This window comes from Lepidochelys olivacea, assembly GCF_965140295.1.
Source record: "Lepidochelys olivacea isolate rLepOli2 genome assembly, chromosome: 8".
NCBI classification, from domain to species: Eukaryota; Metazoa; Chordata; order Testudines; family Cheloniidae; genus Lepidochelys; species Lepidochelys olivacea.
This window is the reverse complement of record NC_140418.1, coordinates 85,576,206-85,587,510: the sequence shown is the minus strand read 5'-3', so window position 1 is coordinate 85,587,510 and position 11,305 is coordinate 85,576,206. Positions and strand designations below refer to the sequence as shown.

General features: G+C 43.3%; 1 protein-coding gene across 1 annotated transcript in view; it reads right to left on the bottom strand.

Moving 5' to 3' along the window:
• Window positions 1-5,021: 5,021 nt before the first annotated feature.
• The window catches only part of LRRIQ3 (leucine rich repeats and IQ motif containing 3), a 102,387-nt gene continuing 96,103 nt past the window's right edge, over window positions 5,022-11,305 (bottom strand). Inside the window, exon 10 of the mRNA XM_084637184.1 lies at window positions 5,022-5,102. The gene's annotated coding sequence lies outside the window, so the exon portion shown is untranslated. The remainder of the gene's footprint in view (window positions 5,103-11,305) is intronic.

Here is an 11,305-nt window from a genome sequence, read left to right as displayed (position 1 = left end):
ATAGCTTCCTTTCTTTCGCTTGAAAGCTGACGCTCCCCTTGCCGTATGTGAAACCCGAGGTACCGTACCTCTGGGAGGGCAATTTGAGCCTTACTCCGTGCTACACGATATCCCCGAAGTCCAATAAAATTCAGGAGGCTCACGGTGGCTTTAAGACAGGGTTTTTGGCCCACAGTGGCAATTAACAAATCATCTACATACTGCAGAAGGAGAGCCTCCTCATTATCCCACTCCTGTAGGTCCCTGGCCAGAGCCTGGCCAAAAAGGGTGGGAGAGTTTTTAAATCCCTGGGCCAACACTGTCCAGCAAAGTTGCTTTTTAACCCTTTTTCGGTCCTCCCACTCGAAGGAGAAGATCTCCTGTGATGGGGTGGCAACTGGGATGGTAAAGAAAGCATCTTTCAGATCAAGGACTGAAAAATGGGTATACTGTCCCCCTATAGAAGCCAATAAGGTGTACGGGTTAGGGACAAGAGGGTGCAGAGTCTTAACCCGTTCATTGACTGCCCTTAGGTCCTGTACCAGCCGATACGTGCCATCAGGCTTCTGTACGGGTAGAATGGGAGTATTCCAGGCTGACTGACATTCCCGGAGAATACCATACATTAGGAATCGATCTATAGTTTCCTGTAAACCTTCTCTGGCTTCCCTCTTGATTGGATACTGTTTTACTTGCACTGGGCCTTTCCCTGGTATGAGCTGAATAGTAATAGGGGTCTGGTGGGTGGCCTTTCCTGGAATCCCTGATGCCCACACGAGGGGGTACACCTGGTCTTCCCACGGGCTCCATTCTGGGGCTTGCATGGCTGAGGGCTCAACTGCAAGGGTCATGATCCAGGCATTCTCAGGGGGTAAGGTAAGGGTTATTTCGTCCTCAGTAAAATGCAGGGTGGCACCGAGGCGACAAAGTAGATCCCATCCCAGCAGAGGGGTTGGACACTCAGGGAGGTATACCAGCTTGTGGGATATAGTCCTGTCTCCCAAAGCACATTCCGCTGGGGCATACACTGGGCACTTGGTGTCCCTGCCTGTGGCTCCCACCACAGTAAGGGAATCTGCTACTGGCAACTGAAGAGGCTGATTTATGGCAGTTCGGGCCGCTCCAGAGTCCACTAAAAAATCTATTTCTGAGCTTCCCACCCGCATCTTTACTCGGGGTTCCGGGGGTAGGGTGGTCCGTCTCCCCTGACACCCCTATTCCTGCTCCACCATCGCCATCATAGGGGCACCCCCCTTTTCTTTCCTCTTTGGGCACTCATTTTTCCAGTGTCCCTCCTGTCGACACAGGGCACACTGGTTGCGACCCAGTCGTCTCTCCTGCAGGCCCGGACGGTCGCGTCCACGGCCCCTTCCTCCCCGGCCACTTCTCTTAGTGCCGGCCTGTACCGCTGTTACCATCAATCTCACTTGCTTTCTCTCCTTCTCTGTCTCTCTCAGACTATAAGCTCGGTTTGCAGTCTCTAAAATTTGTGCCATGGTCATACCCATTAAATCCTCCTTTTTCTGTAACTTTCTCTTAATATCAGGGGCTGCTCTGCTCGTAAAAATTCCCTTAATAATTGACTCAGTTGCCTGATCATCGGGGTCTGCATTAGTGTTCTGTCGAATGGTGTCCCGAATACGCTGTAGAAAGGCCCCTGGGCTTTCTTTTAAATCCTGCATTACTTCATATGGCTTTGCCCAATTATTATGTCGGACAGCCGAGTGACGGAGTCCATGCAAAAGCAACTCCTTATAGGAGGTAAGGCGGGTCATATCCCCATGATCATTTGGATCCCACCTGGGGTCTGCTCGGGGGACTTGTGCATCCGGGTCAGGGACATTAATACGATCCCGGTCGTACCGTCTCTGTGCCTCCTCCCTTGCCTTGGACACAACCTGTTGTCTTTCAACCTCAGACAATAGGGTTCGCAGGAGGACGTTACAATCATCCCAGTCCGGCTTGTGACTACTGAGGCACCCCTCAAAGACTGATATAAACCTGCTTGGGTTGGTGGAAAACTCTCCTGCCTGTGCTTTGAAAGCAGCCAAATCCACAGGATTAAAGGGCACATGAGTATAAACCTGCATAGTTGTGGCAGGACGCCTGTCTGATCCAGACCGGGCGACTTTAGTTTCAGTGATTAAGGGGTATAGGCCAACCATTGGGGACTTACAAGGTGTGGGTGTAGGGGCCGAAGGGGACACCGGCTCTGCCATTACAGTGGGGGTGGGGGTCTGGGGACTAACATTAGCTGCTACCAAACCAGTTGGAGTCAGATTACAGCGCTGTAAAATATCTGGTCGAGTACATAAAGTCAGAAACAAATGCGCATACATATGTTCATTCCATTTCCTTGTTCTCTGACAGAACAGGAGTAACTGAAGGATCGTGTTGTAATTAATTGACCCTCCTGGTGGCCACCACTCCTGGTCCTCGAGTTGATATTGAGGCCAGTCAACTGTACAGAATCGTTTTAATTGGCTCTTAGTCATCGGATCCGCACCAAATACCTTCCAGTTTGCTAGAATGCACTCTAGGGGCGTACACCGTGCCCTAACCTCTGAGCTCTGTCCCTGTCCCATACCTACAGGGTAACTCTGGGTGTCCCCAGGTTCCAACAGAGCATATAATCCGGATTTTAAAGGATCCTACCTTATCCAAGGAACCGGTTCTTCACCGTGGTCCACAACAGCTTCTCCACTATATGAGTGCGTTGCACCGTTGTGCCCTCTGGGGTCGATCAAATCGCGTCTCCTCCGAGGCCCCCGATGAACTCACCGGTGCGCGCTGGGCGTCGGTTCTCGCCGCAATCCTCGACCTCCAGGAGGGGTCCGGGCAAGGCTAAATTGCAGCCTCGAGCCCACCCAGGGACGCCAAAAGCTGTTGCCGGCACCCAGTGCCGAGAGGCTGAACAACAGCTTGAGTTGGTTCGTTACCCGGTGTGCTACACCCAATAATCACAACGGGGTGGAGAAGCAGAAAAGTTTATTTGAAGCTTCAAAAAGGTACAGGGAGAATAAAATCTCAAATCCTGCACAACAGAGCAGGAAGTTACACAGGCTTTTATACATCCTTTTTCCCAGCATACTTATCCAATAGCAAGCTGCTCCAAGTATCCATATAGCCAGCCAATCCAGTTCCCAGCTAGTTCCCTGATTCTCTGTATCATTTGTTAAACTATACATAAAGCTGCTTTATTCAGCATTGTTCTTCCATATCTCCCCTGTTTGGCCTTGCTTAGTTTCAGGCAGTCTGACTCTGCAACATACTGTTGCAGATTCTCAGCATAACTGCTGTGTGTGCCTCCAGGCGGGGGGGCCAAGGACACTTGGGCCTAGCACGCAGAGCTGCTGCGAGTGCCTCCAGGCGGGGGGGGGGGGGCAAGGACACAGGGGCCTAGTGCGAGGGGGGCTTCATCGACACTTGTGGTCTTCCATCCCCTCGAGTTACCTAGTGGCCATGCCCCAGTGTTCCCAACAGGTTGACTGTGCGCAGTGTGAAGAAGTACTTCCTTATGTTTTTTTTAAAATCTGTTACCTATTAATTTCATTGTGTGACCCCTGATTCTTGTGTTACGTGAAGAGGTAAGTAACACTTACCATGTTGAATCCAGTCATGATTTTATTTTATAGACATCCATCATATCCCCCACTTAGTCGTCTGTTTTCTAAGCTAAAGAGTCCCAGCCTGTTCAATTTCTCCTCCTATGGAAGCTGTTCCATACCCCTAATCATTTTTGCTGCCCTTCTCTGTTCTTTTCCCAATTCTAATTTATCTTTTTTGAGATAGAGCGACCAGAACTGCATGCAATAATCAAGGTCTGGGCCTACCATGGATTTATATTGCAGCATTATATTTTCCATCCCTTTCCTAATGGTTCCTAACATTCCGTTAGCTTTTTTGACTGCTGTTGCACATTGAGCAGATGTTTTTAGAGAATTATCCACGACTCCACCATCTCTTTCTTGAGAGGTAATAGCTAATTTAGATCCCTTCATTTTGTATGTATAGTTGGGATTATATTTTCCAAGGTGCAATTTTGTATTTATCGTCATTGAATTTAATCTGCCATTTTATTGCCCAGTCACCCAGTTTTGTGAATCCCTTTGTAACTCTTCACAGTCAGCTTTGAACTTAACTATTTTGAGTAATTTTGTATTGTCTGCAACCTTTGCCACCTCACTGTTTACCCCTTTATTGAAGAGTACTGGTCTGAATACAGATCTTTGGAGGACCCCGTTATGTAACTCTCTCCACTGTAAAAACTGACAGTTTATCCCTACCCTTTATTTCCTATCTTTTGACCAATTACTGATCCATGAGTTACCTTATCCCAGGGCTACTTTCTTTGTTTGTAAGCCTTTGGATTAATTAAAAAAATGAATGAACTTAAACTTATTTAAAAGATTAAATAAAAGGTATCAGAGTTCACTTATTTTTGACACTCATTTTAATTGAATCAATAAGTAATGAATAATAATAAACCTTTAAGTATTGCCTAATAGCAACACAAAGAAATGTTTTGGGTCTCTCTGCGTTAGAACATTTCTTCATACATTATAGCTATAGAATATTAATCACATACGATAAAGTTTTGCCATAAAATATTAATACTTATTGCAAGAATTAAGAGGCCAGATAGTGTGGGGTGTTGAATATCCTGACCTTTCAGTGGAGTCAAGAGTTGAGAATGCTCAGCACCTCACAGGATTTAGTCCAAGGTGAACTTGTTTATAGACAGAAACATATTTTTTTCATGCCATTCTGCCTGGGAAGAAAGGATATTTTTATCTTTCCAGTGCAGGCAATCATGTTTTTAATCAGTAGCATTAGGTGACTATGTAGGTCATTATAATAATTCATTCTTGGATTGGTAGAAATGGAATCTTTAGACATTTCTGAAAAACACTGCAACCGAGGGTACCCAAAAAAAAAAAAAAAAAATTCAATCAAAGCAGTTTACAAATTACATGCTTCTCTTTCAATTAAATCCTTCTTGAATAGTAACTTTTAGATTACAACATGGTTCATAGGTCAATTTTTTTAAAAGTAAATTAAATCTATGAAATCTAACAATGTTTTCCTCTGTTCTGGTTCAACCTTTTTACACAGCTTCAGGCCTGAAAAAAACCAAAAACCTACAGTCAGACAAAGGAAGACTCTTTTTTATTTACTGCAGACCACATTGAATTTTCCTTTTTGAGCTACTTGGAGTGTGGTTCTCTACACCAATTTCTCAAAGTATTTGTTAACACTAAAACCAAATAGAAATCAAATATTTGGGGATTACATCAAACATAGGCACTTAGCAAACAATGTCTTAAATATTGTTGTGTGAACTTCAGTAAGTTTTTCCTTCACATTTATTTTTTCACTTATTAAAGTCAAAGGATTTTCTTTAAAAAAAAAAAAAAAGATTGTATGCTGCCATCTACTGGAAAGCACTACTTAATCAAGCAAAGTTGAAATTATTTTCACCAAAACACTTAACACAAGCTTAACTTTACTCCCATGAGTAGCTATTTTGTGTCAGTGAGACTACTCAGGTGCTTAAAATTAAGCACATACAGAAGTGTATGCATGACTGGAGCCTAAATTAGTGCAAACTATATTGGAAAAAAAACCCACAAGTAAAAATCTATTGCATAGTCATGGAATCTTATAAATTCCTTAAGATGTGGACGGTCTCTTTCTATGCACACGTACAGCATGGAGCACAAAAGAGGGTTGGTCCAACTGTCCCCTTTAGGAATTGCCACAAAACATATAGCAATAATAAATAGTCTAATGATACAATCATTATCATCTACTCTTCCATTAGGAAAAATAAGTAAATGACATGTTACTTCCTAGAATATTTACACAAGCTTTCAGTTAAAGGAATAATATCTGGGATTCGTGCTTTTCAGCCTGCCTACTCACTATTTGCAGTGCTGCCAACCCCCAGAGATTTAAACATCCCCACCAACCACCCACCCACAAATCTAAAACAAAAAAGCAAACCAAAAAAAAAAAATTCCACAGGACACACACTAAAAACCCCAATAATATTGCTAAATGGGAAAGTCTCGTGATTTTTACCCCATTTTCCTAAGTAGGTACTCTTCATTATTAATTTTTCAGATACTGCACCTGTCCAACAAATATGGCCAGCTAAAACAGTCTCATTAAATAATAACAATTGTAACAGAATATCCTTTCCAGCTGTGGACCTGAGCCTTCACATGTAAAATGATGTGAATTCTGCAGATGTTTTGCCTGATCAAATAATGAAGAATCAGTTTCAGTATTTTAACATTAAAATCATTTTCTGCATTTTCCCTTTCCACTCAGCCTCACTGGTGGGTCTTACCTGAACACCTGGGCTGCTCAGTAATTTCCCGAGCGATGCGGACATGTTAGGCAGGTGAAAGAGGCATGCAAACCAACACTCAGACAGTGCTGGGAGCTCATGGAGGCACCGCCATTAGTGTGATATTTACCAATCATGCTCCAGTTTCACATGCTGTAGGGTAAATGCTGCTTTGCGTAAGGCTGACAGCTCTGTAGGATAGTAACTTGAGCCCACTGGCAAATAAAGATGTCTCCACTTCTATTGCTGTCCTGGATGGGGCACATAACAGGTCCCCCTTGTCCTATTTAAAAGGAAGCCTCCATCTACTAGAGCCCTAATTCAATGGTCCCCAGAGACCCTCGTGGCCAAAGGACCACTATGGCTATGTCCACATTACGAGTAAGGGTGTGATCATGTTTGTGGTAACTCAATGGAGTTAAATAGCAGTGTAGCTGCAGTACCATGGGCAGCAAGAGTGGAGGCATGGTTTAAATCACGAGTCAGGGATTGGTGTCTTCCATGGCACGGAGCCATAAGGGCAGTACCTGTCTAGGGTGAAGTTTATGCCTAGGAGGTAACATCAGAGTGCCTCCATGGCCTACATCACAGTCAAACTTCTAATACAGAGTAGGCTTTTTGCTCTTGGGAACAATTTTCAACATAGGTTGAGGATGTTCCCTTCCCTTGGGACAAGAATGCTCCCAAACCAACTTCAGAGGCATCAGTCTGGGAGACATTTTTTGGTGAAATCTAGGCTGTAGAAGACGAGATCACTTTGGAGGAGAGCCTTTAGAGTTTGAAAGGCTGTCTCACAGGCCTTCATCCAGTGAATCTTTTTGGGCTACCGTCTTGGAGCAGACAGGTGAGAGGGGCCACAGTAGATGAGAATCCCAGTGCAAACTAGCAGTAGTATACCACCATTCCCAGAAACCTGCGTACCTCAAAGACTCATAGACTTTAAGGCTAGAAGGGACCACTATGATAATCTAGTCCAACCTTCTGTAAACCATAGGCCACAGAACATCACCCACCTACTCCTGTAATAGGCTCATAACCTCTGGGTCAGTTACTGAAGTCCTCAAATCTTGATTTAAAGACTTCCAGTTACAGAGAATCCACCATTTACTTTACTTTAAACTTACAAGTGACTCATGCCCCACACTACAGAGAAAGGCGAAAAATCCCAGGGTCTCTGCCAGTCTGAGCTGGGGGAAGATTCCCTCCAAAGCCCAAATATGGCAATCAGTTAGACCAGGGATCAGCAACGTTTGGCACATAGCCCGCCATAGTAAGACCCCTGGCGGGGCCGGGCTGGTTTGTTTACCTGCCGTGTCCACAGGTTCGGCCGATCGTAACTCCCACTGGCTGCTGTTTGCCATCCCAGGTCAATGGGGGCTGCAGGAAGCTGCGGCCAGCACATCCCTGGGCCCGCGCCGCTTCCCACAGCCCCCATTGGCCTGGAGCAGCGAACCACAGCCAGTGGGAGCTGCAATTGGCCGAACCTGTGGATGCGGCAGGTAAACAAACTGGCCCGGCCCACCAGGGGTCTTACCCTGGCAGGCCGCGTGCCGATCCCTGAGTTAGACCCTGGGCATGTGGGGGAGACCCATCAGGCAGATATCTGGGAAAGAATTCTCTGTGATAACTCAGAGCCACCTTATCTAGTGTCCCATCTCTGGAAATGGGAGATATTTGCTAGTAATAGTCACAGATGGACCATATGCCTACCATCCCCTCCATAAACTTATCAAGCTCAGTCTTGAAACAATTTAGGGTTTTTTCTTCTACTCCCCTTGGAAGGCTGTTCCAAAATTTCACTCCTCTGATGGTTAGAAATTTTCATGTAATTTCAAGCCTAAACTTGTTGGAGGACAGTTTATATCCATTTGTTTTTGCACCTGCTTCTTTGAAGTCAGAGTGTGGCAAGTCTTTCAGGTCTGGACCTTGTCCACCAGAAGTCATACGTGGCCCTTCCCCAAGGTATACTTCAGGTAGATTGTTTTGTCTTTGCCTATGTTGCATTTGTTGGAGTTTGCTGTTAGTCTGACCTCTTTGAGGGTCCAGAATATAGCAGCTTCAGGTGTCATCCCAGCTCTGGCTATAAATCAAGACATCGTCATGGAATGAGGTGACATAACTATTATGGGGATGGGTGAGTTGGTCCATTAGCCGTTGAAATGTTGCTGGAGCATGAGATAAGTCAAACAGCATAGTCTGGAACTGATACAAGCCAAAGGGGTCAGCAAAGGCTATTTTTTCTTGAGCCTCTGGCATGGGTGGAATTTGCCAATATCCTTTGGTAAGATCCAAGGTGGTAATATATTTGGCTTCACTCAAGTGATCTGCTCGCTCATCAATGCACAGTATGAATGATGTGTTAAATTTTGATATGGCATTGACTTTTCTAAATTTGATGCAAAATTGGGTAGTTCCATCTGGCGTACAGACCAACATGATTGGAGTTCTCCAATCACTATTGGATTCCTCATTTACTCCAAGGTCCAGCATAGATTGTTAGTATTGCTTCGTGACCTCTCTCAACTTTTGGGGAAGCAGCTGTGCGTTTTCCCTGACACAGTGTCCAGGCTCAGTTTGGGTATGGTGGGAGGTGAGGTGCGTTCACCTAGGCTGGGTAGAAAATACAGACACCTGCCAGAATTGTTGCCTATGGTGACATGAACACCTTTGCCTCAATAAAATTAACTGGAAATTGTTAGTTAGTTAGCAGAAGGGTCCTGTTATAGTGGTACAGTTATCAGGAGAAAAAGAGTGCAAATTTAGTATAGATATGTTGAGGAATAGCATAAAAAAGAGAAAGGCAAGAATTTCGGTTAAAAGAAAAGAAGAGCAGTAAGACAAACATAGCTAAGACATTTAATAATACAAATGAAACAGAAATAGAACTATGAAATATATAAAAACAGGGAGGAACAAGTAAAAACGAGAAATGTAGAGGGCAGGAAAAAAAGCATAGTAGAAAATGCTAATGAAGAGGGCTCAAGGAAATAAAAAAATTTCTACAAATACAGTATTCCACAAAAAAGATAAAATTAGAGGAATTAATAGGGTCTATTAAATAAATTTGAGGGTGGAATAATAGATGAAGAAGTACAAAGGAAGCTGAAGTAGTAAATAATACTTCTTTTATAATAAAAATTAAAGTTAATTATTGAGTTATCAAATTTAAATGAGCATTGAAGTGATCCAGAGCAAATTAGCAATAAAGAGATGGTACAGGAATATCTATTAAAATTAAACATACAAATCAGCTGGATAGAACAAAATATACCCAAGAGTGGCCTAACTCCGATGAAGTGAGCTGTAGCTCACGAAAGGTTATGCTCAAATAAATTGGTTAGTCTCTATGGTGCCACAAGTCCTCCTTTTCTTTTTGCTAAATAGAACTATTAGCAATCACTTCTGATAAATGCTGGAAGACAGATTAGGCACCTGACAGGAGAAAAGCCAACATGGTTCCAATCTTCAAAAAGGGAGAACGGGGGAAGTATTGACCAGTTAATTTAACTCTGCTCTGTGTAAGATATTAGAACTGATAATAAGAAAATCTCAATGTAAACATTTGCCTTGCAATGGAGAGGAGATGCTGGCATGGAAGCATGTAGACTAATCAAACAGGTTTGGCCAAACAAATTTCAGCTGATGCCTTTAAAAATGTTTTCTTCTATGTAACATTGGGCAGCACTAATGAAGGAGGTATAACTTAAGTTGATAGGAGTACATTTTTGATACAACACCACAAACTTATTGAGAAGTTGGAAACAGGCTGTATGGTTTGAACACATATTTGGGGAAATAAATTGTCCAAGAGTCAAGTAATTACTAGTCCAAATGTCGGAAGGTATCAAGTGGGGGTTTGCAGGGTTTTGATCTGAACAACAATATAAAATTCACATTAAATAAAATCGTATGAGGATATTAAAGTAGAAGGACAATGCTTAATTTGTAATGAATTAGGTGTCAGGGCTGAAGCATTTTTTTTACTTTCATAATGGCTGCAGCACGCCCCAAGGTGGTGGGGCTATGAACTGCGAAGCCTAGAGGTGCCAGGGCTCAGCTGTGGCAAGCCCTGGGCACAAATTAAGCACTGTAGAAGGGAATGTAAGTACTCCAAAGGGGACTGATCAAAATTACAGAACAATCTAGCAATCTTAGAGAGATGGACAAATGAGAGAGAGAGAGAGAGAGAGATGTAATACAGGTGAACTTCCTGTGCTCCTGAGATTTTGTTATAGAGCCTTTCAAGCAAACTACAGCCTTCTATCTACCCCAGAGTCATCTCCTATCCTATATTTTAGAATAAGAAACATATTTTACATTGTCAGTTTCCTTTATTTTTATTTGGAAAGGGATCTTCAGATAGAATATTGAAGTGATATGTCAAAGTTAGTAGGACCCAAATTTAATCTACTTTATATCTGATTGCAGATTAAATTTCTGCAGCAAAACAAAGAGTTCAGCATTCTTTTTCTGTTAATAAACTCAAGCCAATAATACCAGCGTGAACAAGCAAAGTTCCCAGGCCACCCTCTACACAGCACACATATGCTGAGTTAACATCCAAATGCCCAGCCCCCTTTCTTGAGTTCTACTTTATTCCCAGTTGAAGAATAACACAATATAAACTGTAGCCTGAGCTTCCTCCTGAGTCAGTTTTTTTAAAGAGTTTCCCTCACTGCCCAGTCTCTCATTCCCCATAGAAGAACACGCAAACCCTTTTACGCCATAGATTGGATCTAATGAGATCCATCTGGACTGGCTGCTAGCCTATGTCAATAGAATAGCCCTGCCTTGCTCTTCAACACTGACATTCTATCAATGCTAGAAAACCAGTGCTAGTGAAAGAATGAAAAGTATCAAACTGGTCCTGTATATGATGTGCAGGAAATACAGTTTGGTTTTAAAAAAAAAATCCCACCAGATTTCATCGTTATGCTTCCCAGGAATTATATTAAGCAGTCTCCATGACTT